We start from the raw sequence: 25903 nt of genomic DNA, 5'->3' as shown, positions 1-25903 counted from the left end.
GAGGAAAAATAATTTTCCTTTATTTTTCTAGGTTCTTGGCTAAGATACCTGTAATAAAACATAGATTAACATCAGAAAAACAAACAGAAGTTTAATGTGTACCTCCTGTATATGTGGAATAACTAGGAAAACTGAGTAACTCCTCCAAATGGCCCATGCCATAACCTTAAATACCACCTTCAGTTAACTGCAAAATAAAGATGTTGAGCAGTAGGGGAAGGCCTGTTAGTGGGAAGTTACCAGGAAAAACACTGGAACAAGTAACAAGGGTATGGTTGTTATGTAGGTAAGTGTTACCTTCTCCACTGATATGAGCTCCTATAGATTTAGTCATCCATTGCTTCCTAGAGCAGAAAGGGAGACACCTTAATAAGTGGAGATTTCCCTTATAAATGTAAATGTCTCCTACAAAAGGGCAACTTCTACTCTATTTTCAGAAATTCTCCTGTGTCTGCAGCTTTTTAAAAATAATCAGCCTAAAATAATTCTTACACCTAAAATGCATATTTTGGGGTGGAAATTCTCCTCTCCTTTATTACTTACATAGAATATACTTAGGATATTTTAAAAAACTCTGCTAGAAAAATAAGTGAATTTAGCAAAGCTGCAAGATACAAGCTCAATATAATAAAATTAATTGTATTTTTGTATTTCTATGTATTAACAAATTGGAAACTAAATTAAAACTAAGTTGTTTATGAAAGTATCAAAAACATAAACTAGGAAGAAATTTATCAAAAAAAAATAAAAGTGTAAGAACTCTATGCCTAAAACTGAAGAGCATTGTTGAGAGACATTAAAAGAGTATTTAAATAAACAGAAGTAAACCATTTTCAAGAATTGGAAGACTCAAAACTGTTAAAAATGTTCATTTTCCACAATTGATCAATGTATTCAATGAAATCTCAACCAAGGTTACAGCAGGTTTTTTGTTGATGAGTTGTTTCTAAAACTCATATGGAGAAGCAAAGGATTAGAACAGTCAAAACAATCTTTAAAAAGAACAAACACAGAGGATGTACACTACCTCATTTCAAGACTTAAAATATAGCTACAGCAATCACGATAGCATTGTACTGATACAAAGATAAACCTATAGATCAATAGAAACAGAATAGAGATTCCATAAATAGACCATGCATATGTGATCAAATAATTTTTTCAAAAATACCGATTCAATTCCATGAAGGAAAAAGTCTTTTCAACAAACGTGCTAAAACAACTGGATTTCCCTATTGAAATTAATTAACTTCAATCCAACATCACAATACACACAAAATTTAATTTGAAATGAACCATAGATCTACATGTAAAAGCTAAAACTCTAAACTGTCTAAAAGAAAACCCAACAGGAAAACTCCAAATCCCTGGGGTAAGCAAAAATTTATGAGATAAAATATAAAAAGCACTGACCATGAAATAAAAAAAGACAGATAATAGTCTTTATCAACATTAATATCTTCTTATCTTCAAATGACATTATCAAGAAAATGAAAACATGATTCATTGGGAGAAAGTATCTGTGATATATATATCTGACAAAACACTCATATCCAAATCATGTAAAGAATCACTATAATGCAGTAATAAAAAGTCAACCAATTCAATAAAAAACGGGCACTCACTTGGAACCTACGTAAGAAGATATTCCCAACAACAACAAAAAACTTTTATTTCTTTTAACTATTATCATCATAATCTGAGCCTCAGGGTTTTTTTAATCATATATTTTTTTTTTGGTGATAACAACCCAGTGATAATACCCAAGCAGAATCCACTAAAGTAGAGGGACAGAAGCCCTGTGAATAAAGGTAATAAGGTTTTAATGGGCTATACTACTCTTGCACATACCCAACCCAATATAGATTTATCATTTAGCTTCATGGCATCACAATCATATAAATGCTAACTGCAGTGCTTTCTACGCTTCCCTCTAACCTGGAATTTTCCCAGGGCTATCCATTAAAAAGCAAACTGATCTCATATCAAACCCAGCAGAACTGTGATGGGAATTTTATGATGACTTAACAGAATAGACTGACAAAAATACAATCTCTTTATTGGATAAAGAAATAAAGACATACACGGAAATTTTATTGTATTAGTGTACTTAAACATTAAATTTAATCAGAACATAATCATTTAATTCCTGTTTTGTTACACAAGCAAATGATGTCTATAAAATCAAGTCCCTTAAGTGCCATTTATGATTACACAATCCTAGGAAGTAAGCTCTTGTTAGTCTTAACAGGAAAAACAAAACAAAACAAAACATAAATGGGCACATCTCAAATTATGCAAAATACCACCCTCAAACTTATAACCATATTATTATAATTGAATCAACTTTATCCCATTGATGTTTCAAATTTGGCATTATTTTTTCTGATTATAAAAATAATATATACTCATAAGAAAAATAGGGTATACAAAAGTGTATACTTTTTTTTCTTTCAATCTGAAGATAATTAAATTATTTGATTTGTTTTCTATATTTTTGAGGCTCTGGAATTTTTCATGTAACACTGTAATTACCTGTTTCTTGTAAACTCATTAGAATTTGCTTGTAAAACTTTCTTAACCAAGGTATTTTTATAGCTATATATATACTAATTTCAATTTTTCTACTCTGATTTATATTTTTTGCAAAAAATTAAGACTTCCCAGTTTATTTGTATGCAACTATGTATTGAATTGTTGTGTAAAGTGAAAATCTCTCCCCTATGTTTTATACTTAATTTTAAAAATAATTTTCTTTTTAATAATTATATTTCCCTGAGATGTCCATTTAAGAAAAAACTACGTATTTCTATCTATTCACTTTACGTTTTTTTTCTGTGTACTAATTCATTACTTTCATTTTTCCTTTCCTTAGGGCTGCCTTTTTAAAAGCTTTCTAACATCTTAAATAAAATGCTTATTTCATTCATTTCATTTTTCTTAATAGCCCCAAAGGATATGGGTTTACTTTTGAGTACGTATTTTAAACTATCCCAGAAATTTTGATACATACTATTCTCAGTTCAACTATGTTCTAAACACTTTTTAATTGCATTTTATTCCCTCTTTAACTAAATTGCTATTTAATGGAATCTTAATTAAATTTTTTAGTTTTGTTTATTCTTGGGCAAAAGATATTATCTTGCCTACCTAGTTTCCATCTTTTTAAAAGCTGAGGTTTTTTGCATTGCTTTAGATATGATTAAATTTTATAACTATTCCTCTAGCATTTGATAAAATACATATTTTCTTTGTGAGAATTCATTTATATCGTTCATAAGTATTTGTACTTAATCACTTTGTGTCTTGATTAGTCATTGTCTGATAGTACTAAGCTAAGGCATTTCACTATAATTGTGTTTTATGTCAAATTACTTCTAATATTTTTGTTGTTCTATTTTGTGTTCACAGATTTATTATTGTTACCCTTTTGTATTGATTTTATCAATAGAATTTCCTGCCATCCCATTCAATAATTTTTCCACTTGAGTTCAATTTTGATATTATCATTGTGACTTCTGCTTCCAGCTTTTTTGTATTTGCTATTAAAAGAGGAGTTTAACTCATATGTGTATGTCATAATCAATATATTTAATCTTAGTTCTATTTTATTTTATACCTTCTCTATTTTTTTGCTTACTAGCTTTTTTTTATTGCTGCATTTGTCTTTGTAGATTTTGTTTAATTTGCCTTTATTTTTAAGTTGTCAAGTAGAAATCCTATTTTTAGTTTTACTAGAAGGTGTCTACATTTTTAAATATCTTAACGGATTTTTTATTTTTTGCAGGCAATTGCTTAGAAATATGCATTTAAAATAAATGTACTTAAACTGAGACCAAAATGATACTATATATAACTGGAATAAGACACAGTAGAATAAATGGCTGGTACATCTCAGTAAAAAATTTTGTAAATGTAACTGTTTACTATGAAAATAGGTCTATGTTTTATTAATAGGAATATCTGTTATAATTGCAACTATGCTAGGATTCTTAGAAGGAACAAAAAAATGAATCAAAGTGATGATTTTCTTGCCACTATTTTCCCAACAAAATGTTATGACATCCTCCTTTAGATCATGTTGCAAAAGCACAGTCTTCTTTCAACTCACGCATTTAAAATATATTTAATGATTTCCTATTATGTTTAAGGACTCATGAACAAATCAACTATGGTTCCTGCCATTATGAAACATACAGCCTAGCTGGGGAAAAAGATAATAAAGAAGTAAAAAAGGAACACACACACAGAGACACACACACACACTCACATACACACACACACATACTCATACTCATATACACACACACCTCCCGTCTTTCTATTGTTTTTCAGGTATATTCTAATGAGGTGGTAAGAGACCTCATATTAAGTAATTATATAAGTAAGCCCATATATTAACATGGAAGTTCTAACTTAAATTTTATCTTCAGAGATGCTTTATTTCCATTGCTTGCCTTTCAACTAGTTATGATCCCTAATATACTCACTTGAAATTTTGTTAACACTTGATACTTTGTCTTTTATAGAGAATGATACAACTGAAAGGGGCCTTAGGGATCTTTCAGACACAGGATGGTAAATACAGGGATTAACGTCACACTCCCACCTCCCATGCCCATGGCAGACACTGGCTATCAATCCTAACGCCCACTTATTTTAAGACTGGATATAGGCCAGGAGTCGCTTTTATCATAGCACTCTAGTTTGTACTAACCATCTGAAGTTTTTTAACATAAGATTAGAACTATTTGAAAAATTCTTGTTTTGAAATGAGTTAACTTCTTGCTAACTAAAATTTAAAAATTAGTAGATCCATATTTATAAGAATCCCTTTGAGTAACAATTTTGTAAGTTGGAATTTTCAAATGGGGGTTAATTTGAAAGTGAGGCAAGTTAAAATGTATTGTCATACTGCTCTTTCTTAGCCCTATGCCTCACTCAGCTCAGACAATTTTTAGAACTGTTATTTGGAGATCGTGAACTAGAACTATGGCAATAGAGCACTGTACCCTACCTACATTAAGTCAGAACAACACTTTCCTTCTTTTAGTGCAGATCCTTTCTCCAATTTTCTTTTCCATACAATTCTTTTATTTCTCATATGATTAAGCACTATGGTCTGTTATACCCACATGGCAATGCAAAAACTCAATGTCAGTGTAATCATGGAAAGCTTATTTAGAAATACACATTGCAAAATTGCGAGCTTTATTATTTATTCAACAAATATTAATTGAGTGCCTTCCACGTGCTAAGCAATGTGCTCTTGAGATACATCATTAAATAAAAACTGGAAAAGTTTCAGGCTGCTGCTGGGCTTGCTAGCTGGACACAGCAGAGATAGAGACAAACAACAAAGAGGACAGTAAATTATGTTGCACATCAGAAGGTGGTTTTTGCTCTAAAAAATAGCAGAATAGAGGAAGGTACTTGGGAATGCTGAGGATGGTGGTGGGGTACAATTTTAAATACGGCCTTACAGAGAAGATGAAATTTAAGCAAATATTTCTAAGAGGTAAGAGAGTTACCAGTCCAGATAGCTGAGAAAAAGATGTTCCTGGCATAAGGAACAGCTGTGCTTGAGAAACAGCAAGGATGCCAATGTGCTGGAGCAGAGGGAACAAAGAAGAGAGCAATAGTAGGAGATGGAGGTGACAGCAGAGGAGGGGAGGGGCAGATAATTTAGGGCATGTCACTTTGCACAGACAACCAAAATGGTATGTACACAAAAAAGATAAAAATTAAATATGTTAGAGTAGTTAGTATGTATAATTTAATTAAGTGCATTTAGTAGGTTTTAGACCAAAAGACAACAGGAACCTGATTTCCTACAGGAATCCCCTCTTACTCTTAAAAATTATCCTCTTTAAAAATTTTCCCCATCACTCCTTCAATTAAACAAGAGTCTTATTTGTGAAATTCCTATTTCCCTAATCTTTACAAACTGCCTTAACCCTATGCCACTTTTCTAAATCCAACCTACATAACACATTTTCACATTCAGGGTTTGTGTTTTTTGACATCAAACATAATTACCTGTGAAGTATTTTGTGATATTTCTGCAAAATAAATTATATTACAGTGCATTCCGGGCTCCATTTACTACTGAAAACAATTGATTTGAGTCCATTGCATCCTTGGCATAATGATGTGAACTGAAATGGATGTCATTAAAAATGCTAAAGTGCCTCATGCACACCCTTCAGGCTTCTCTAGTGGTGTTGAAATGAGGTAATGATTTCATGCAAACTCAACCAGCAACCTAAGTGTCTCTATACATCTCCTGCATTTGCTGCAAGAAGAGTAAGCCTCAAGTCTCTGGGAGGCAGAGTGATGCCTGGAAATTCAACTAACATGAGGAGGACACAGCCCTCCTCCCACTCCCCCATCCTTCTGGTAACAGTTGTGCTTCAGCCTAGCTCCAGGGCACATAGCATCCAGTCACATCATGTGCAGCTATTATGCAGTACAGTGACTTTCTGCCCAGCACTGCAGAGGATACACTAAAATAAGGCAGCTTTCACATTTCTAGCATTTGTATTATCTTTTTATAAATCTCAAAACATATTCATGGTTTTGCCCAGAAAAGCTGCACAGTTTTCTGCCTTCCGTTTTTTTAATTGGCAATAATTGGAGAGCCAAAGCTTACATATATTAAATAGACAATAATCAAGTTCCAAACTCTGTAGGCCCAGCTATAATCATATTTTCACCATGTGGAGTCAGCCTAACTCGTTTTAAATCCCAATTCTACTACTTTCTAAATCCATGACTCTGGATAATTTACTAAAGCTCCTTGTGCTCCTCTGTAAGTCTGGGCTAACTGGAAATTAACAAGCCTAATGCAAGGAGAGGCTTAATAGGTGCCTGTACATCAGGACTTGTCCTCTTGGAACAGCCTTTATTAGAAGCCAGCCATCATGCTGTAAAGACTCTCAGGCAAGACAATAAAATAATAAAAGGCCCGAAGGAGGGAGGCCCTCGAGGGTGAGAGGCAATGGTGGACGTTCTGGCCACAGCATATATTCCAGCTGAGTGTACCCACCTGAGTGACCTCAGCTGCACCATTGTGGAACAGAAGAACCATCCAACTGATCCCAGTAAATCCACAGAATTGTGAGAAATGATAAACCATTGTTATTTTTAGCTACTAAGTTTTGGAGTGATTTGTTAGCTACATTAGATAACTGAAATAATGCATTCCTCTTTCAATGAGATACTTAAATTGTTTAGATTTTGCCTTTGTAATAGATTTTATTTGTTACACTGGCTCAGACAATAGCAAGACAAGGAGACAAGAGAGGGTCTATAACTGGACCTGGGAATGGATATAGGGATTCGGTATAATGAGGTGAAGAAAAAAATAAATTAATAATATCTGGCAGTAGAAATTTTCTTAGGCTCAGAATTGCACTTGTTTAGAAAAAAGAAAATGCTTTGGCAAGTATATCAAGTAGGATTAGGTTTGGCAGTATGTAATAGAAAAACACACAAAACATAATAACAGTGGCTTAAATAAGATAGATGTTTATTTCTCTTGTGTTCATAAACATAACCAAAGGAAGACAGTCCAGAGCTGATATGGTAGCCTCTGGCTTTCTGGGATTCAGACTCCTATATCCTGAGGCTCTGCCATCTAATGGCATTGGTACATGGTCCATGACAGCTGGTCAGCCCCTGCAGTTCAGGTCTGTATTTCAGTTAGCAGAGGGGAAAAGGAGGGACAGAGGAAGAAAAAGACAAAAGCCACACATAGCTCCAAGGAACGAAGAGAAAGACAGTCTTTTATATTGTTATGCAATATGTTATGTGAAGACCGATATGGCCGATAGCTCTTCCTAAAGACAACCTTACTCAAGTTACTTTGTGTGTAGCTCTTCCTAAAGACAACCTTATTCAAGTTACTTTGTGTGTATGTGTATGTGTGTGTATTTGGTGAAAAGACTGAGAATCATACATGGGAAGATGTGGATGGCAGAGTGACACCAATGTGAGAGAAGATCCTAAAAGATTAGCACCAAACAATGTAAGCCTCCCAGAGTTTTCCAAAGAAATTTTGCAGAGGACTTTACACTTCAATAGCTTGCAAAACAGAGATTCAAGCAATCATTTCTTTCTTTTGCTTTTTATTATATAATTTAAAAACATGCACAAAATAGAAGTAACTATATAATGAATCCTCCACAAATCCATCACCTGGTTTCAATAATTTCAATACATGGCTAATCTTGTTTCATTTGTATACCACTGACTTTTCCTCCTTCCCAACACTGGATTATTTTGAAGCAAAAAATCAGGTATTATATCATAGGTTAATGTTTTCTAGATCACAAAAGATCAAGGACCCTGAAAGCATCTGGATTAAATGTGGAAAAATGTAAAAGTCAATGATAATGGAGTCAAAGAGCAGAGCTGGACAGCATTGAGAGAAAACAGTGGATAGTATGAGTAGTTTAGAATTGAATGAAAATGAAATATATGAAGAACTTTAGGATGATTAAGTAACTGATATAAAAATAGGAAAAAGATTGCATGGATAAAAAAGGAGGCAGTGGATTTGTGAAACAGTGAAAAAGACAGAAAGAAAGGAGAAAATCATTCAGGTTACAGAACATTCAAGGAATTGCCAATTGGATAGCAAACCAGGACTTAGAAGATAAAGATGAAAGGGAAAAGTGAAGAGGTCAATGGCAAACACTGCTAGTTATTTGCCTAATATCCATTCTCTCTTTCTCCTAAGTAACAGAATCCTAATTATATTCAGGCAGCAATGTGTCCTGCTAAAAGTGACATTTCCCACTCCTTCTTTCACACAGAGTAGGTGAAATTCAAGATGCAGAGCTTTGGAAAGATTTTTTAAAGACTGATTCACCTGGAAGGGCTCATTTTTTACCCTTTTTTTGCCCTTTATCCTTTACCCTCTACCTCCAGTACATAAAGAAGAAGGGATACCAGAGTCCCAACAGCCAACATCAATTGAGAGGCAGTGCAGGAATGTTGGGGCTTGCATCCCTGACGACTGTGGGGCCAACACACTGGCTGTGGCCTGCTGAACTCAGCATTCTGATAGAGACAAATGAAAACCATTTTTTGAGGGGAGGGGTAGGTCTCTGTCAAATTTAGCCAAGACTAATTTAATTGATATAGGTACACTGAAAGAAATATAGTAAACAGGCTTTGAAGGAAGAATGGGAATTTTTATAAAGTAAAGCAAAATGAATAAACCATTTTCCATTGATTAGTAGATGTTGCTGTTCTGTAGATAGTGTCTCTCCCAACTGAATTTTTTACATGAAAAAGGTTTAAGCATCAAACATTTCTTGCAGAGCAGTTCTCCAAAGCCGACCCAGAATCAAAGACTCAGAGGTATCCCCTATTATTACTTATTAATTATTACTATTAGTACTAAACTCTTGAAATTCTGTAACACACTGTCAGTCTCATAGCACTTTCATATAAACAACCTTATATCCCTTCACCGATTTATTTAACTAATATTTTTGATCCCTTAATATGTGCAAATCATTGCAGTAGACATGAATGGGAGATGAAGCACTGCATGGAATCATATCATATCATAAGGCAAAAAAAAGTTACCGTTAACTGACTGATTATTCTGGATGAGGGACTCACTACGTGAAACATTTTACAGATATTTTCTCATCTAATTTCATAACAACTTAATGGGGTGATTATTGTTATCCCTCTGTTTTGGGGTGAAAATTAGTTGAGAGAAAATAAAAACTTACCAAGTTTACTCAACTAGTAAGCAGAGGCACGGGGATTCGATCAGGAACTGTCTGACTCTCAAGTCTCCAAATAATTTTAATTTGAAATGTAAAATATGAGATGTCTGAAAAAGATGTAAAAATGGTACAAATTAAGAGTTTAGAGATATAAAGTATGTAGTTTCTATTTCTACAGAAGAAGAAACTAAGTCTCACATAACTTAGTGATTTACTTAACTTGCTTTATTCCTCTCTCACGTTTCCAACACAGGCCACACAAATTATCATCCTCTCTGCCCCTGCTCTTTTGTATCACCCACTATACATCTAGCTGCCAGAAATCGGAAAGGATATGAAAGGGGCAAATATTCACCTACTGCTGGTCAAAGGACTGTGAAAGATGGGGGGATACTAGTTCAAAAGGAAAGAACAAGTCTTCAGCTTAATCCAATCTACCATTTGTATGTAAATAGTAGCATATTAAACACTGTGTGTGACAATGGGAAGTTCCCCACTGGTGGAGTAGATTTATGCTCTATGACCAAATCTTGGAAGAGTTGCATCGTTCTGTTTTCTTCTGTGTGGAGTAAGGCATCAGCCCTAGGCCAGCAGTAAGGGATCAAATCTGATTTTAGCCTTGCTTTAAGAGCATACAAATGAGTTAGTTCCAATAAAAACTGAGGGGGAGGGGTGGTGGGTCAGGGGAAGGGAGAATGGGAAAATGCACAAGCAACAGAAAAGTCAAAAAGTAGGTTTGTCAGATGGAGAAAATAAAAACACAGGGTTACCAGTTAAATTTGAATTTTAGATAAACAATGAATAACTTTTTAGAATAAGTATGTCCCCAAATCCCAAATATTGCACAATTAACCAAAATAGAGACAATTCATTGTCTCAAATTTTGTATGGAACAGTGACTCATACCTAAAAATTATTATTTTTAATCTGAAATTCAAGTTTATTTGGGTGTCCTGTATTTTATCTGGTAGCCTTAGTCAAAAATAAAAAGAGGAAGAAGATAGAAAAATCTAGTTCTTAATTTTAGCTACTAGGGCCTCTCAGAGTTTAAAAGAGCCTGGGCCACATTTTTTGATTGTTCTGAGGTTCTAAACATAGCAAAACATGAGAAAAAGGTTACAATGTATATGGAGTATTTATATATATATAGTTTTTCATTTTACAAATTAACACGTCTAACTCAATGAAGATATATTTTTGCTAATCACTAAATAATTATAGAATATATATTTTAAAATTAAACCATCACACACTTTAGGCAGTATGGCCGGACAGTGGGAAACAAATTTAAAGTTTCAAGTTTATTTTATTTATATATATATATATATATATAAAATTTAAAGTTTCAAGTTTATTTTTTATATATATATAAAAAATATATATATTTTAATTGAAGTATAGTCAGTTTATAATGTTGTGTCAATTTCTGGTGTATAGCACAATACTTCAGTCATATAGGAACATACATATATTCGTTTTCATATTCTTTTCACCATCGGTTACTACAAGATATTGAATATAGTTCCCTGTGTTATACAGTATAAACTTGTTGTTTATCTACTTTATGTATATTAGTTAGTATCTGCAAATTTAGAACTCCTAATTTACCCCTTCCCATCCATTTCCCCTCCTGGTAACAGTAAGTTTGTTTTCTATGTCTGTGAGTCTGTTTCTGTTCTGTAAATAAGTTCGTTTGTCTTTTTTTTTTTTTAGATTCCACTTACAAGTGATTAAATTGTGTAAGTGTATCTCAGCTACTGTAATCTCAGCTAGAGGTAATGACAATGTCTAAAATGGGGGCTTTTCTGTAATAGTATGCTGGGGGCCAAAAGCCCCTCTCCCTCTCCCAACTGATGAGTTCCACAAACCACAGAAGAGGGAACTGACCAATTCATTATTTGCAAGATCTTCCTTCCATTTCATCCCCAAGTGTAGAAAGTCATCTTCCAGATTTGGGGACTGTATTTGTTTCCCTTGGCTGCTATCACAAATTACCATAGACTTGGTGGCTTAAAACAACCCACATTTATTTTCATACAGTTCTGGAAGCTAAAAGTCCAAAATCACTTTCCCTGGACTAAAATCAACACATAGGCAGGGCCATGCTCCCTCAAGAGGCTCTTGGGGAGAATCCCTTTCTTGCCTCCTCTAGCTTCTGGTAGCATTCCTAGGCTTGTGGCTGTGTCACTCCAACTTTGCCCTGTTGTCATATTGCCTTCTCCTCTTCTGTGTGCCAAATGTCTCTCTGCCTACTTCTTACAAGGACATGTGATTGCATTTAGGGCTCACCTTGATAATCCAGGGTAATATTCCCTTAAGATCCTTAATTAATCACATCTGCAAAGTCCATTTTTTGCCACGTACAGTAACATTCACAGGTTCTGGAGATTAGGACACGGATATCTTTGGGGGGTCGTTATTCAGCCTGCCACAGGTGCTGAGGGGATGCCTTGCACAGAGAAGGTCCCTGAAAAACATAAATTGGCTTGCTGGTGGACTTAGCCAGTAGTCAATTTAGGTGGAGATGTCTCTTTAAATTGTAAGAAAGACCCGGAATCCAATCTTGAAGCCTTTGTTAACTCACACACCTGAAGTCATGAGCCTGGATTATGTCTCTCACAGGTTACAGACAGCGTCCATGAGCCCCAAAGAAAGCAATCCTGGTGGTGCTGGAATCAATCAAATGTCCTTGATAACCTAAAGTTCTGCCCATTTCATTACTGTTTCTTTTTCCTGCTATGAAGTCAAGTGTAGCTGAATACATTATTTTAAAATATTTGTTAACAAATCTCTTAGGAGCAAGGGATTATGCAAGACCACATAGCAGGGTGGTTAGAAAGCAGCCTCTAAAGCAGATTGTCAAGGATCCAATCCTTGCTCCACTAATTACTGGCTTTGTGACCCCACCTCTGTGCCTCTTGTTTCCCACCTGTAAAATAGTCTCTACTTCATATGGCTGTTGAGGATTAAATGAGCTAATGTATGTAAAGTGCTCAGAACAATGACTGGCTATAAGATGACATCTCTAACTTAATAAATGTTAGTTGCTATTTATTTTAATGGAGAAATCAAAGAAATAAAAATACTTGTGTAAGAAACAAGGATAGCAGAGGGAAGATATATGCAGAAAAGTACTTAAGTGTAAGAGTTAAGACAATAAGTACTACAAGAAGTCTGAGTTTAGAGAGGGTTTTTTTTTTTTTTTTTTGGTTTTGTTTTTTAGAACTCAACTTAAGGGGGTCAAGAGTTACAGAAGAGGACAAGGAAAGGGTAAAATGCTCTCTTTGGAGGTGAACCGGTTGGGCAGGTTGCCTCTGGAGCTGGTAGGCAGCTTTAGCACTTAGCATTGGACAGTCAGGGCAGGATGGTAGTGCCATAAGAACATCAGTCCCATGCAGTTGGTGCTAGTCTGAAGAGACATGGAGCATCAGCTCAGACGCTTATGAGTCCAAGCTTAGTGACTGACCTTCACCAAGTTGGAAAAAGTAATACCTACAGAGAAGACTTGTATTACATTAAGGAACGCATGAGAAATGACCTAGCTAAATGCAAAAAAGTTTTGTTTTCTACATGACCTACTAGTTGGGATACAGGCAACCATGCGATTGAAGGCTTCATTCCTTTAAATATAATATAAATCCACCAAAGCTTGTATCATATCTACAAGGCATTGCTGCTTGAACAAATTTTTGAGCATACTGTATGTACTGAGGAGCATAGTAGAAACTACTGAGAAAGTTAGGAGTATGACAAAGTTCTGCCTGGAGAAAGTTGTGGACCAGTAGTACAGTCAGGTGAAGAGAGAATACCAAATGGGTGATAAGAACTATCATGGAACTATGAATAAAAGCGCTGAGGGGAGCCCTGAGAAAGGTAACTCTTAACTTTGTGTGCGTAACAGGGAAAAGCGAGTATCAAAATCTTTGTCTAACAACAGCACAGAAAGGGCGGGGAGTGGGGGAGCTCGTTTGAAAATGACATTTTTGGTCTGGACTGGGCAAGAGAGACTGTTTAGGAATTTTGCTGGGCTTTTTGCATAAGGAGAAAGCTGGTCTGACAGTCCAGCCCCAAGGGCCAATGAATAGCTGCTGGATGATTACTAACTGACACATGGGAATAAATTTCTATAATATTAAAAGTGATATATGACATATTAAAATTACATCTTTATATGTAGTACTCAGTGCCTAACCCACCGCATTCACAAAATCAAAATGATGGGTCCCGCGTTCTCAAAGGGCTGGGGGTAAGGTGGACGAGGACCTAAAGGTCAGCCAGCCGAGCCGCCATGCTTCCCGGAGCGGGACCTGGCCTCGGCGCGGAGACCCCGGCGTTTGCAGCGCAGAGGTGGGGGCTCGGGCAGGGGAAGTTCAGAGCCTCGGGAGCGGCAGCAGCACGTGGGCTGAGGGGGGTGGGGGGACGCAGACGGAGGAGTAACCGGTGGAAGTGTCAAAGAGGAAGGAGTGGAGGGCCGCTGAGGTGACAGGGTGTGGTCTGTGGGGGAGCCGACGGACCGCGAGAGGAGGGCAGGGAGACCCACCAGGACTGAGGAGGCGGTGGGAGCGTGCCTGCGTCGCTCGGTGCGGTGACAGCGAGGAGCGCGGCGCGGGGCCGAGCGGCAAGGGGAGTTTCCCGTGCTCGCCAAGTGGAGCCCAGCTCGGAGCTGCGCCAGCGCCTTCCGCCTGGGCCCTCGGTGCCAGACACCTGACGAGTGCGAAGCGGGAGTCCGGCGGAGCGTTCGGCCCCCAAGTAAGTCCTGCTCTTTCTCTCAATTTCTCCTCCGCCGCCTCAGCCTCTTTATCTGCGGAGCTAGGAGCTCCCGTTGGGGGCCGCAGGAAAAGCGCACCAGAGAGCTCCGGCGGCGTCCAGGGATGCTCCAGCCCCCGAGCGCGCCCCGGCCGGCGCGGGGACCGGGCCGCCAGGCCCCGCCGCCCGGTAGTCCTGCGCAGCGCGGACGGAGGCGGTGGCAGAGTTGCTGGCACAGATACTACCCGTCTTTTGTGTCTTGCCCGATCCCAGAGCCGGGCCAGGCCGGGGTGGGGGGGGGGAGGGAGCGGAAGCCACTTTATGGCTCCTGGCCCCACCTCTCGCCCCCACCCCAAATCCTTCGGGATTTCAATATGCTGAGGACTCGGGCGCAAGTGCCTTCCCGCCCCTGTGGGCTAGTTGGATCCGGGTGGGCAGCGGTCGGACCACCATGCCGCCCTCTCTTCTAATTTTCTTTTTAGATACGGTGTCTCTTTACAGCGGGTAGGAGGGAGGCTGACTGAGTGGTCCTGGGAGTCTGGGTGTGGGGAACGACCTACCTTCTTGCTTTTCTTGGGCTGAGGAGGGGAAAGGATGGGGCTGAGGAGAGCGCCGAAGCCCGAGCGTCCCGCGCTAGCGGGCTTGCGCGCGGCCGGCGAGCAGGCAGGCGTTCGCTGGGTGGGTCCCTTGTCTGGCTCATTGTTCACGGTGACTGTTCTCGGGGCCGGGCTCCCCGACTCAGACGCCGCTCACGGGGCCGAAAATAAAAGTGACGACTTGGAGGAGTGAGGTCAAGCCTTCCCGGAGGAAAGGGCTTACTAGTTTGGAAACGGACTTCTTCGAGCTCGGAGGGTTACACTCACTAGTCGTCAGTGAAAACTGCGCCTGAGTGTGAAACTTAGATTTGACTCTAATTCACGGAGACATGCTGGAGAATTAAACCCTTAGAAACAGGGCGCGATATTTCCCCATAGAATTTGTTTTCAGAGTAACGAAGATAGAGTTTTAAGTGTTACTGGCCACTGGCAGCTTTTTCGTGCTAGCCCCTGTTTCTCTTAAAGGTTCCTGGGTGGGGTTTATTTTTTTCTCCCCTTTCCTCTTCCCCCGCCTTTTATTTTTGGGAATATGTATTTATCTATTTGTGCCTTCAGCTAGTCGAATTGCTTGGTTTGGGGAGAAGAATCCCTTTTTAAAAACAAGTGCGGTTGCCACGCTGCAAAGAGCCAAGCGCAGGTGTAGACATCATTTATTGCTTCCCCCCACCCCTGGCTCTAGCGGCAGGCTAACATTCATGGAGGCGGGCATGTGAACTGAGAGTCAAAGGGAGCCCCGTTATCCCTAGTTGGAGATGCCAGAACACAACGAGTGCATGCTCATTTTGTTGGAGACTAGGACACTCTTGTTTTCCCATGTCCCTAAATTACAACGATATCACCTGTTCGTGGTGTCTATGGGTCAGCCCACTACAAAGGAGGGTGTATTTTCCTGAGAAGGATGTTTCTTCTTTTTCTAAGGTTCATGGGTAGTAATTAGAGTAAGCTGATCCAACAAGAGGGATTTTTAAAAATTATATGTGTGTGTGTGTGTGTGTGTATTTCTGTAAATCCTGGTAGTTACTAACGTACCCAACTGCCCTGTTTATATTTACTCTGACTTGCCTGATGGACGTGCTAAGTGCATCAGTGTACTGAAACCTGGATTTCCAACTCCCAGGAGAAATAATATGAACACCTCTCTCTGGCCACAGTCTGATTCCACAGGGAAAAAAACCATGCAGTAGGAGGGTTATTTAGGGTACTGAAAGCTGCGTGATTTATTCTAAGGAGGGAAACTCCAGTTAGGTAGAAAAAAATAAAAATGGAAGCCTGAGTAGGCATCCAGAGCATACTCGTAGCTCCACAAATGTATTTGTGAAAATATATTGTGTTCTCTCTCCTTTATCACTCTTAGTATTTATATCCTTAATGCTTTTTATGGCAGTTTTTATGCCTCTTGGTGTTTTTTGGGTTTTTTTTTTTTTTTTGGTTTTGGAAAAAAAAACCTTTTATATTTTCAGTCTTACTATTTTACATTTTTAATATCAATAGTGCTCATTGAATACATGGAATTATCTTTTAAATTTTCTTTTGTTTGTCTCCTTGCTTGTCATGTCCAACTTAGTATGGGACCACATGAGCAATGAATCAACCAGGTTCTAATGAAGATTAAGACGTGGAAGGTATCCACAGCTATGTATAAACTCATTTAACCACCTTCCCACATGACCAATTTTAGTTACTTGCTTGTTCATCTTCTGAAGTCTCCAGACTCCAAATTCTTACCCAGATTGATTGCCTCACTAAATCTTGATTGTACAAAGAACAGAACTTAATTATTTTGGTCTCATTTATCAGACAGCAATGTTTAGTGTTGCCAGTTTAATTATATCATTGAAATATGCATGACTTTAAAGTATGTTAAAAAGGTCCTTTTAAACTTGTTTCTTCATACAGAAAAAAAGTCCTTGTGAAGCCATAATTTCACTGCTGTGAGGCCCCCTAGCCATTTGTGTTTATTGAGTTTACTCTTCCACATGAAGAAAGAACCGTTGTTTTGTTGTCTAGGAGCTGAAGGAAGATGGAAAGTGAGAAAAGAAAATAAAGCACTTTAAAATGCTATTATTTTCTCTACTTGGGGAAATTTTTTTTAAGTAAATTGTGATTATTTTCTTAAAGATATACTAAAACCTTATTAAAGGATTCTGAGGAAAAGAAATTTTCAGGATAGAAATGCTGGCTGTTACTAAATACTCATAAATGGTGTGTACAAACATGCATTTTTGAACCAATCTCATAACACATTTTCTTGTTTCTATAGAATTATGAAATGTTATTAATTGATTATTCTTAAGACAGTGAAATCTCATCAAAATCTATATTTAAGTATACTGTCTTTTTGCAAGTGCTTTAATTGTAATAGCCTGTTTGTTGAGGTTAAAAAGAACATCATTGATGTCATGGTGTGCTTTGCATTTTAAAGTGGTAGCTAATGAATTACAAACATTCATTACTCCAGAACCACTTGCTGAAATTTCTCAGGACCCCCAAATAGAGAATTATTTGTACTATATACTTACTATCATTCAAACCCTTGCTGAGTTTCTGTTGATCCCTTTTTCTTCTTTAAAATTAATTGCCTTTTAAATTAATATTATGTTGGCTCTGAATCTTTTGTTATTTTTCTCCTGTCATAAATTTATGTGTAAATATCTTCAACATTGTCTGGATTAGGGAGCTTGCTGTTGAAAACATGTAGGAATTAGTGGGGGGAGGGATAAAGAGGGAGAGAACAACTTTTATTAAACCTGGAAAGAGCCAGAGCATAGCACAGGAAGAGAGGGCAGGTTTCATCTGAATAAAATTCATTGAGGAATACTTCTTTGACCTTTAAAAGCCCAAGCTATGTAGCACATGATATACATTTGGGTAATTCAGGCACTCACTTCACATATCATAAGGCAAATAATAGAAATAACAGAGTATCATAGTGCCTATGTTTTGTTACATCTGAGGGTGGCTTTAATTCCATTCACTTTTCCTCATACTAAGTAGTGAAAACTACCCACTGTTTTCTTATTCTATATATATATATTTTTTTTTTGGCCAAGGGTGAGTGATAGGTGGAGTGCTGGGATGGGAAGGAACATTGTTCTATTTATGTGAAAATGAAAATTGTCACTGTTTATTTTGGAAAAATTTTATTTAAAAAGTTCAGTTTCTTCTGTAAGTTTAGTGCTTATTAAATATTTACTGAGGAAGATGAAGTTTGACACTCAATTTTCATAACGAGATGCAACCAGAAACAAAGTGGTTGATTCAAATGAATGCATTTAAATCTTAAATTTAGTTTTCTTTCTCATAAACTAATATGAAGAAAAGTGTTGAATTAGGGTTTATTTTTAATAATCAATATTCATTTAGATTTCTCTTGAAACTGAAGATTAACAAGATTGAGTAATAAAAATGTAAACATTTATGAAATGAGGATATAAGGGAATACAAAACAATGATTGTGTGTACTTTTGATATATAGCTTTTTTCCCTGATAAATTAGTATTTTTAATCTCAAGGGTAATGTGAATTCCTGAACTGATCACATTTTCTCTTTTGCTTTGGTCACTAGCCAATCTGAGATCTAATTCACTGACCATATACGGCTCCACAGAATGCATTTGTGTATCTTCCTCAGTGATCTTATCTTATTCTACTTATGTATGTATTTTCTCTTTTAAAATGTCTTGGTTTTTTTTTTTTTTTCTCTCTTTTCAGTGCGGAAGGAGACAGACCATCAAAGTTAATTTGAATAAGTGTTTAGAAATACAGTCAAGCCTGCAAATATTATGAGGTCTAATGTTGCAAATGCTGAGGGGATATCAGGCAAAGTAAGGCATGACTTCTGGTCTAGAATACTTATATTCTAGTGGATATAGAAGCCATAAACACGTAACAAATTAGCCAATAATGAGTCAACATATATAAACACACATCTGTTGCATTAAATTGAAAACCTAGACCTTATCTTTAATGATGCTCAGCTTCTGCTTTCTAGAAAAACACTATTAATAGTACCAACTGGTAAAGCAAAGTAACCAAATCTTTTCATTAGAAAGAATTCCCCTCTGGGTATACTAAACTCCAAGTAGTCTGAGGATGTGAGGATGAAAATAAATGTTGGAAAGTCATTGTGATTCTGTGGCAGTGGAGTGGAGACTTCCAGACATTTCTCTTCTCTTCTCTTTCTCTTCCCTTGTCTTTCTCTCTTCCTCTGTCCGTCTCTCATTGGCTTTTCTGCTTGCTCCCCAGTCAGCCTGGTGGCTGGACCTGATTGACAGGTGTGACAATTCCAATGTCAAGCTAAATCCCACCAGGCTTGCCAGTTTATGAAATTTCTGGCCATGTAAATACAGTGTTAGTTCTAAGTACTGTACTTAAATACAGTCGTTAGGTTTAAGTGCCCACTGGTTGTTTCCCTTTATACTTGAATCAACAACCATTTTCAGCTTTTAGATGGGGCCACCCACAAAACTGTTCTTTTTGACTGTAGAAAAACTCAAGGAAAGAAAAAGAAAGTAAAAACATGGGAAACATAGAACTAAATTATTGACCCAGGGTGACATGTTTATGGCTAAGGCCACAAACTCTGAATTAAACTTCCAAATCTAACCATCTACCTATGGGTATAAATCTGATTCTTGTCTTCTCTGTCTCCCTCATACACACCACCACACACACATTTTTCAGACATCTCAATTATAGTTAATGTTAAAAATAATTTGAAGTCTAAAACACAAATCTGTTGTCCTGAACTGAAGCAAACTATCAAACAGACCATGATAAATACTGATCATTTAAACTTGGCCTTTTAAAAAGCATGTTGGATACAATGAAAATCCGTGTGTTAGTACACTTACTGTGCTTCCAATTATGATATAAATAGTGCATAAAGCTTTAGAATTTTCATCAAATTAATGTTTCACTGACATGCAAATTAGCTACTCACATCTAAGGTGCATGCCATGTGATGATTCCTAATTGGCAAGTGAACCTCAGAGGGTTATTTATAGATTACATTGCAACAAAGTGCTGGAGTAAATTCTCATTGTGCAGCTCAATTCAAATTGATGTTTTAGCTTTGATTCTCTTCACGTTTTTCACATCCCCTTTGATCTCTAATGCCTCTCAGAAATAAGCTATTGAAGGTACTAAATATATAATTAATAACATTTGGGCAGAGAATTTGTCTTCAAATTATCCTTAAGAGATTTGAAGACCAGTTAAGTATCCCCCACCAGTTTGTTCAGTGATGAATAACTCTTGGGGCTGTGAATTTGATCTCAGACATTTGGTAACATTCATTTCCATCCAGAGCACATAGGAAAAATGTTCATATACAAAAAGTGAGGAAGAAACTTGAATATTTGTCAAGTGAATTAATTTTTTAAGAATAGCTGCCTTTAGAGATCTAAGTGAAAATCCTATTTTATTTTCTAATGACAATTAAGGTTTCTTTTATCTCTACTTTTCATTACATTTTGTGTATGGAGAATGCAGTAAGAGAATTATAATGTATCTGCCATTCCCATGCTATATTATTAGGTCAAAATTTAGCTTTTATTTTCTTTATTCCATGTCTGTCTGCCTAAAGGTAGAATGACAAAAACAAAAACAAAAACTAAAAACCGAAACAGTAAGTTCATTTATTCTGCATATTTCTGTTCTACGGATTTTGTACACAATCTCATTAGGCTAACTTATGTAAGCTATACATTTCTGCCTACAAGGATAAGTTTGTAATTTATGAACCTTTAGATATTTTCTTCATGCTATACTCAACCTGAAATGTTCTACCTTCCCTAACAAATTGATGAAATGCCTATCTTTTTGTAAAGATATACTTTAAAGGGACTTTCTGTTTGAAGGAATCCCCACCATTGGATTTGAATTTGGCATTTTTTTTGGAAGAGTGTGTATATATGTGTATGTTTTACACTCATATTATAAACCTGAAAAGGTTTAGAAAAATCTAAAGAATCCTATACAAATATGATATTTATTGTGATTATTACTATCATTATAAAGAAACTAGATGTTGGATCTAAGCTACATGTGGACATGAATACTTATTTTTAACACTTTTGAGTAGTAGTTGAATAATTTGTTCTTAGGCCTGTTCCTTTTTATTGACAGAAGTCTTCACTAGTCATGCATGTTGTCGTGTGGGTATGATGAAGGCAACCTGATTTCTTGCTGAAGAAGGTTTATCAGGAAATTTATCCCTTAATTACAAAAAAATCTCATTAATAAACACTGAATGAGGACTTATTATGCATCAGAAATTGACATGGGAAATGAGCATAAAAACAGTAAGTAAATAAAAAGGTCTCTACCCTGGAGGAATTTAAAATCAAATGGAGAATAAAAATACTGAATAAGTGTGGTAAAATAAATCACAGAGATCATCTGCAGGTATTTGGGGAGCTATGAGGAAAGGTGTGTGTCTCGATTTGGGTGGGTGGGTGTTTTCTAGGAAGTTTAATGGGGGATTTGAAGCAAAAAGGACACGTAGAAGTCTAGCAGGCAAAGAAGCAGTGGATGAGGGTCCGTGGCACAGCGCTGCTGGAGGAAAGGAGAGCAGCAGGGCATACATGGAAAATCCACAGTGGTCCAGCAGGACGACATATCATACATGAGACTGAAGACTAGCTGACTAGTCCAGACTAGAGATCAAGATTTGGAGGTTTAATCCTGATTAAATTCAGCTCTCTTATACTCTGTGTCTTCACCCATGCAGCTGAAGATATCTAAGGCAAAGTACACTACCGTGGTGTCATTTCATATTCATTTGTCTTAAATGGACTGGAAGTTATCAGGTAATCTTACTGTACTAGCCTACTCCATTTACCCTCCTAGAAGACTGCACATCAGGCTTCCTCCTCTCTCCTCCAAACACTCAGTGCCTCTGTCTGCACCCTCACTGTCAGATGAAAGCTTCCTATTCACTGGTATAACTGAGCCATCAGAAAAGACTTTCCACAGTCACCCACTGCCACATTTACCCACCTACCAGTATTTGCTCCCACGTAATCTGCCTTCTTGCAGGTTCTCTCACATAGCACTGGTAGAATTTAAAGTTACATTTCAGTGGAGTCTAATGTAGAAATATGTAAATGCAATTTATTAGTGAATAGAAGTATTCCTTTAGACTTTGAACTTCCATTTTCTGTTGTTAACATTGGGAAAGAATCAGGGTTGGAGTCAAAGCTTTATGTAAAGTATGTAACTCAGAATAATAAAAAGTTTAGAAACAACAGACTAGCCCAAAGGTAGAAAAAACTCCCAATAAAGTACAGTACATTCTTATGACAGAATGTTAAGGATCATTTAGAAGTATTTTTTAAAAATAATGATGATATAAATGTAAAAAGAAACAAAACTGTACATATTACATGATAACAATTTTGTAAAAGGACATAGAAAGACTAGAAAAATGACCATGTTAAGAAGTTGTGTCATTGGACACTGAGATGAAAATTGCTCTATATAGCAGATTCCTGGAAAATACACCCAGCTTGGAAGAGCAAGCTTTTTGATGGGATGATCCTGGTGACATGGGAAGTGTCCACAGAATACAATAGTGAAAGCCATCTCTATAGTGTGATTCAACTCTCATTGAAATATCATTCCCCACCAGGTGTTCCCCTTGCCCGCAACATCTTATCCACCAAGAGCCATAGAATTTACTGCTAAAATACATCACAAATGTATTTAATTTTCACCATGTCCACTGCTGCCCTTCTGGTGTAACACCATAATTTCTAGCCTGGATCACTGCCTTAGCTTCAAGCAGGTTCTTCCCACTCTTGCTATTGCAGAAGTAATGATCTGAGAGGCCATATTGCATAGTTTTCAAAGCATGAACCCCACGGATGGGCTGCCTGAGACTGAATCCAAGCACTGCCACCTACTTGATGTCTCTTTACTTTCATTTTCCCATCAATAAAATTGAAGATACTAGTAACTACCTTTAAGGTTATTATGAGAATTAACTGCATGACTGGCTTAAAATAAGTATTAATATGTATTAGCTACTTGTCAAGGCCCAAGAGGATTAGATTATACCCTTCCTTGTTTAAAATCATTCAAGAACTTCTCATTGAACTTTGAATTAAATCCTTATGATCACCTACATCACCTTTAACTCTTGCTAGTTTCTGTTTTCTTGCTACTTCTATAAAAATATCAAGTCCTGTTCTGTCATGGGCCTTTGCACATGCTTTTCTCTCCCTGGAATACGCTCATCTGACTTTCCCCATAGCTTCTTCTTGTCCTATAAGTCTCAGCTTCTGCCACATTTTCTAAGAGCCCTTCTCTAAAGGATACTACCTATTACTCTTTTCTCACTCTCCACATCTTATTGTTTGCTTAATAGACTTTGTCACAGTTTGAGCAGTTAGTTTGTTAACCTTTTTCCCCCTTTATTTTGCCACTAGAATTTAAATTCTGTCAACCAAATATAATGTCTTTCATAGTTATATTTGTTTCCCTCAATACCTAGCAGAGTCTGACATGTAGTTCTGAGTCAATATTGGATGGATGGATGGATGGTCAACTGAGATTCTCACTATTATAATCTTGGAATTTGCATTTCTAGAATGGCTAACATCATATTTGCAAGGTCTGTATGTCACTAAAGAGATATAGAAGGTTAAGTTATTAACACTTCTCGTTTTAGCTCTGGTTCACAGAGCCTTAACAATACTTGTCAGTACACAAGTGCATTTTGAAAGAGGTAGAGAGTTTGAGAGTGGAGAGGGGAGCAGTAGGTAGATTGGAGGACTTGAGATGTGAAGGTGTTTCAGGCCAGGGATGGCCTAAATTGAAACTGTAGTGTTAGGGTACAGGGTGGGCTTGGGGTGAGGTATTAGCATGTTGCTAGTTCAGGCATTCAAGAGAAAGTACAGACTTGCATTTCACGAAGAATCAAGTTAAAAATACTACATAAAGTTACTTCCATAGCATTTTACTTCTTAGCTTTAGAAAGGCTCTGTATATACACAATGCCAAAATGAGTGGATGAAAGATTTTTTTAAGTCAAATTAATTATTTGATGTCATGAAATAAAAGTAAAACTGTTTTCTTTCTTTGATTCAGCTAGTTTCCAAAATGCAAGTCAGTCAAACCTGAATGTGTATGTAACTGTATGTCTGTCTTTGAAACTTCTTTGCTTTTTTCTTTAGATGGAAAAATATTTCATGTGGAAAAGATGTTTTTCACGTATTGTTTTTTATCATAAAATTGTAAAAGCATGGAAAGTAAATTTTATATTCAGTGATGTTCCCTTTCTCTCACCAGGAGGTGTCACTGCAGCTCACTCAAACTTACTAGTGCATTCTGTAGGGACAGACTAGTGCTAGCATTTATCAGAATGTTGGTACCCACCCACCAACTTTATTGTGTTGCTTGAAGGAAATTTGATGAAAACAGAATTCTTTCCAGGTGCCTACTTCTCCGCCAAACAGATGTTCTTATCATGAACTAAGTGAAAACTTAAAGACTTGTTTAATATTCTGGAAGCAAATGGCATTCTTACTTTCTTGGACTGTTGAGTGGGGACAACGGAGAGGAAAAAAAACAACAATGAAGAGTAAGATAAAAGAGGAGACATAGATGTAGAGAAACATGAAAAGACGAGTGAATCTGAAGTGTTTGCAGTGATAACACACTGCTTGACCATCCCTGAACACAGTTCTCTCACCATCTGACTTGCGTATACTGTCCCTTCTCTGCCCCTCTCCTCTGCTTACATAGATCCAGCTTGCTCTGCCAGAAGCATCTCTGTGATAATTAAAAGAGAAACGACTTCTGGTATTGAGTTAATAAACTATCCCAGCTGTTTGATGCATATAACTTCTATCTCTTCTTCTGATAACATTGCAAAAGAGGTATTATTACTAAAAATTTTTCAGACGAAGAAAATGAAAATTGGAAAGGTTGCATGGTTTGTAGTTGTAGCTATGATTTGATCATAGGCTCATCACATTTGAAAAGCACACCCTTGTGCACGATGCCACTGCAGAGTCCCTCTTACTAGAGACTTTCCTAACATCCTTTCACCCCTGGCCAATTTAGGTATCCCTTCTCTGGGTCCCACAACGTCTGGTACTTACCCAATGTGAACATTCCTCATGACTGGACTGAGACCCTCTGTCTTCTTATCTCTTGCTTCACCCAGAGTTGGAGTATTTTAAGGGTGTGTACAATGTCTTGTCTCTAGAACAGAACATGAGACCCCTAATATTGATCAACTGGCTGGGCAAACAAGAGAACAGGTTCACCTAAAGTGGGGCTCCAATGTGGGTGAGGGTGTGGGTGAGAAAAGCATGGAAGGTAAGGACCAAGGAGCTGCCTGCAGCCTTCGCCCATTTCTGTTGGCCTCACTTGCTCCACAAGCAACTGAACAATGAAGAGGAAAGTCCCAGCGTTTGGGGGAGGAGGGAGAACAGGGTTAAGTGTCCAAGAAGGAGGAAGTATTCAGCACAGCCCACATCTTGTAGCTTCTCTAGAACTGGAGGGAAAAGACTGGCATCTGAAGAGCTGTGTTTCCTGCCGGCCTCCAGGTGGCAGCATGGCTCAGCGGGCAGAGACCAGCTCAGTTCTTGGATGCTCCTACTGCTACTGCAGGACTCAGAACGGTTCTCAGGGCATTTAGTGCCCTGGGAATGATTAATGGTGCTGCCCATTCACTGCACCCCTAGGGTAATTAAGCCTGCAGTATTTTGGAGGCTAGAGAGACGTCCTGAGCCTCTGTCTGATGGAAGGGGCTGCAACATTTTGGACATTATATCCCTTCAGAGACGTCCTAGAGGCCTT

General features: G+C 37.4%; 1 protein-coding gene and 1 long non-coding RNA gene across 11 annotated transcripts in view; one reads left to right on the top strand and one right to left on the bottom strand.

The window, feature by feature from the left end:
* LOC116153448 (uncharacterized) overlaps positions 1-15144 on the bottom strand; it is a 571285-nt gene extending 556141 nt beyond the window's left edge. The window contains exons 1-2 of the long non-coding RNA XR_004137183.2: positions 15056-15144; positions 9753-9856 (exon numbers count right to left, since the gene is read on the bottom strand). This is a non-coding gene — a long non-coding RNA (uncharacterized LOC116153448). The remainder of the gene's footprint in view (positions 1-9752; positions 9857-15055) is intronic.
* Positions 14173-25903, top strand: part of SEMA6D (semaphorin 6D) — a 518009-nt gene continuing 506278 nt past the window's right edge. For 3 of the 10 annotated variants that reach the window (XM_064485625.1, XM_031453115.2, XM_031453114.2), the window contains exon 1: positions 14173-14498. The gene's annotated coding sequence lies outside the window, so the exon portion shown is untranslated. The remainder of the gene's footprint in view (positions 14499-25903) is intronic. The other 7 variants (XM_064485626.1, XM_064485631.1, XM_064485629.1 and 4 more) reach the window with 4 other exon arrangements.

This window comes from Camelus dromedarius, chromosome 5 (assembly GCF_036321535.1).
Source record: "Camelus dromedarius isolate mCamDro1 chromosome 5, mCamDro1.pat, whole genome shotgun sequence".
In the NCBI taxonomy this organism is placed as follows: domain Eukaryota; kingdom Metazoa; phylum Chordata; class Mammalia; order Artiodactyla; family Camelidae; genus Camelus; species Camelus dromedarius.
The sequence above is the reverse complement of the archived record's forward strand: the minus strand, read 5'-3'. Positions and strand labels throughout refer to the sequence as shown.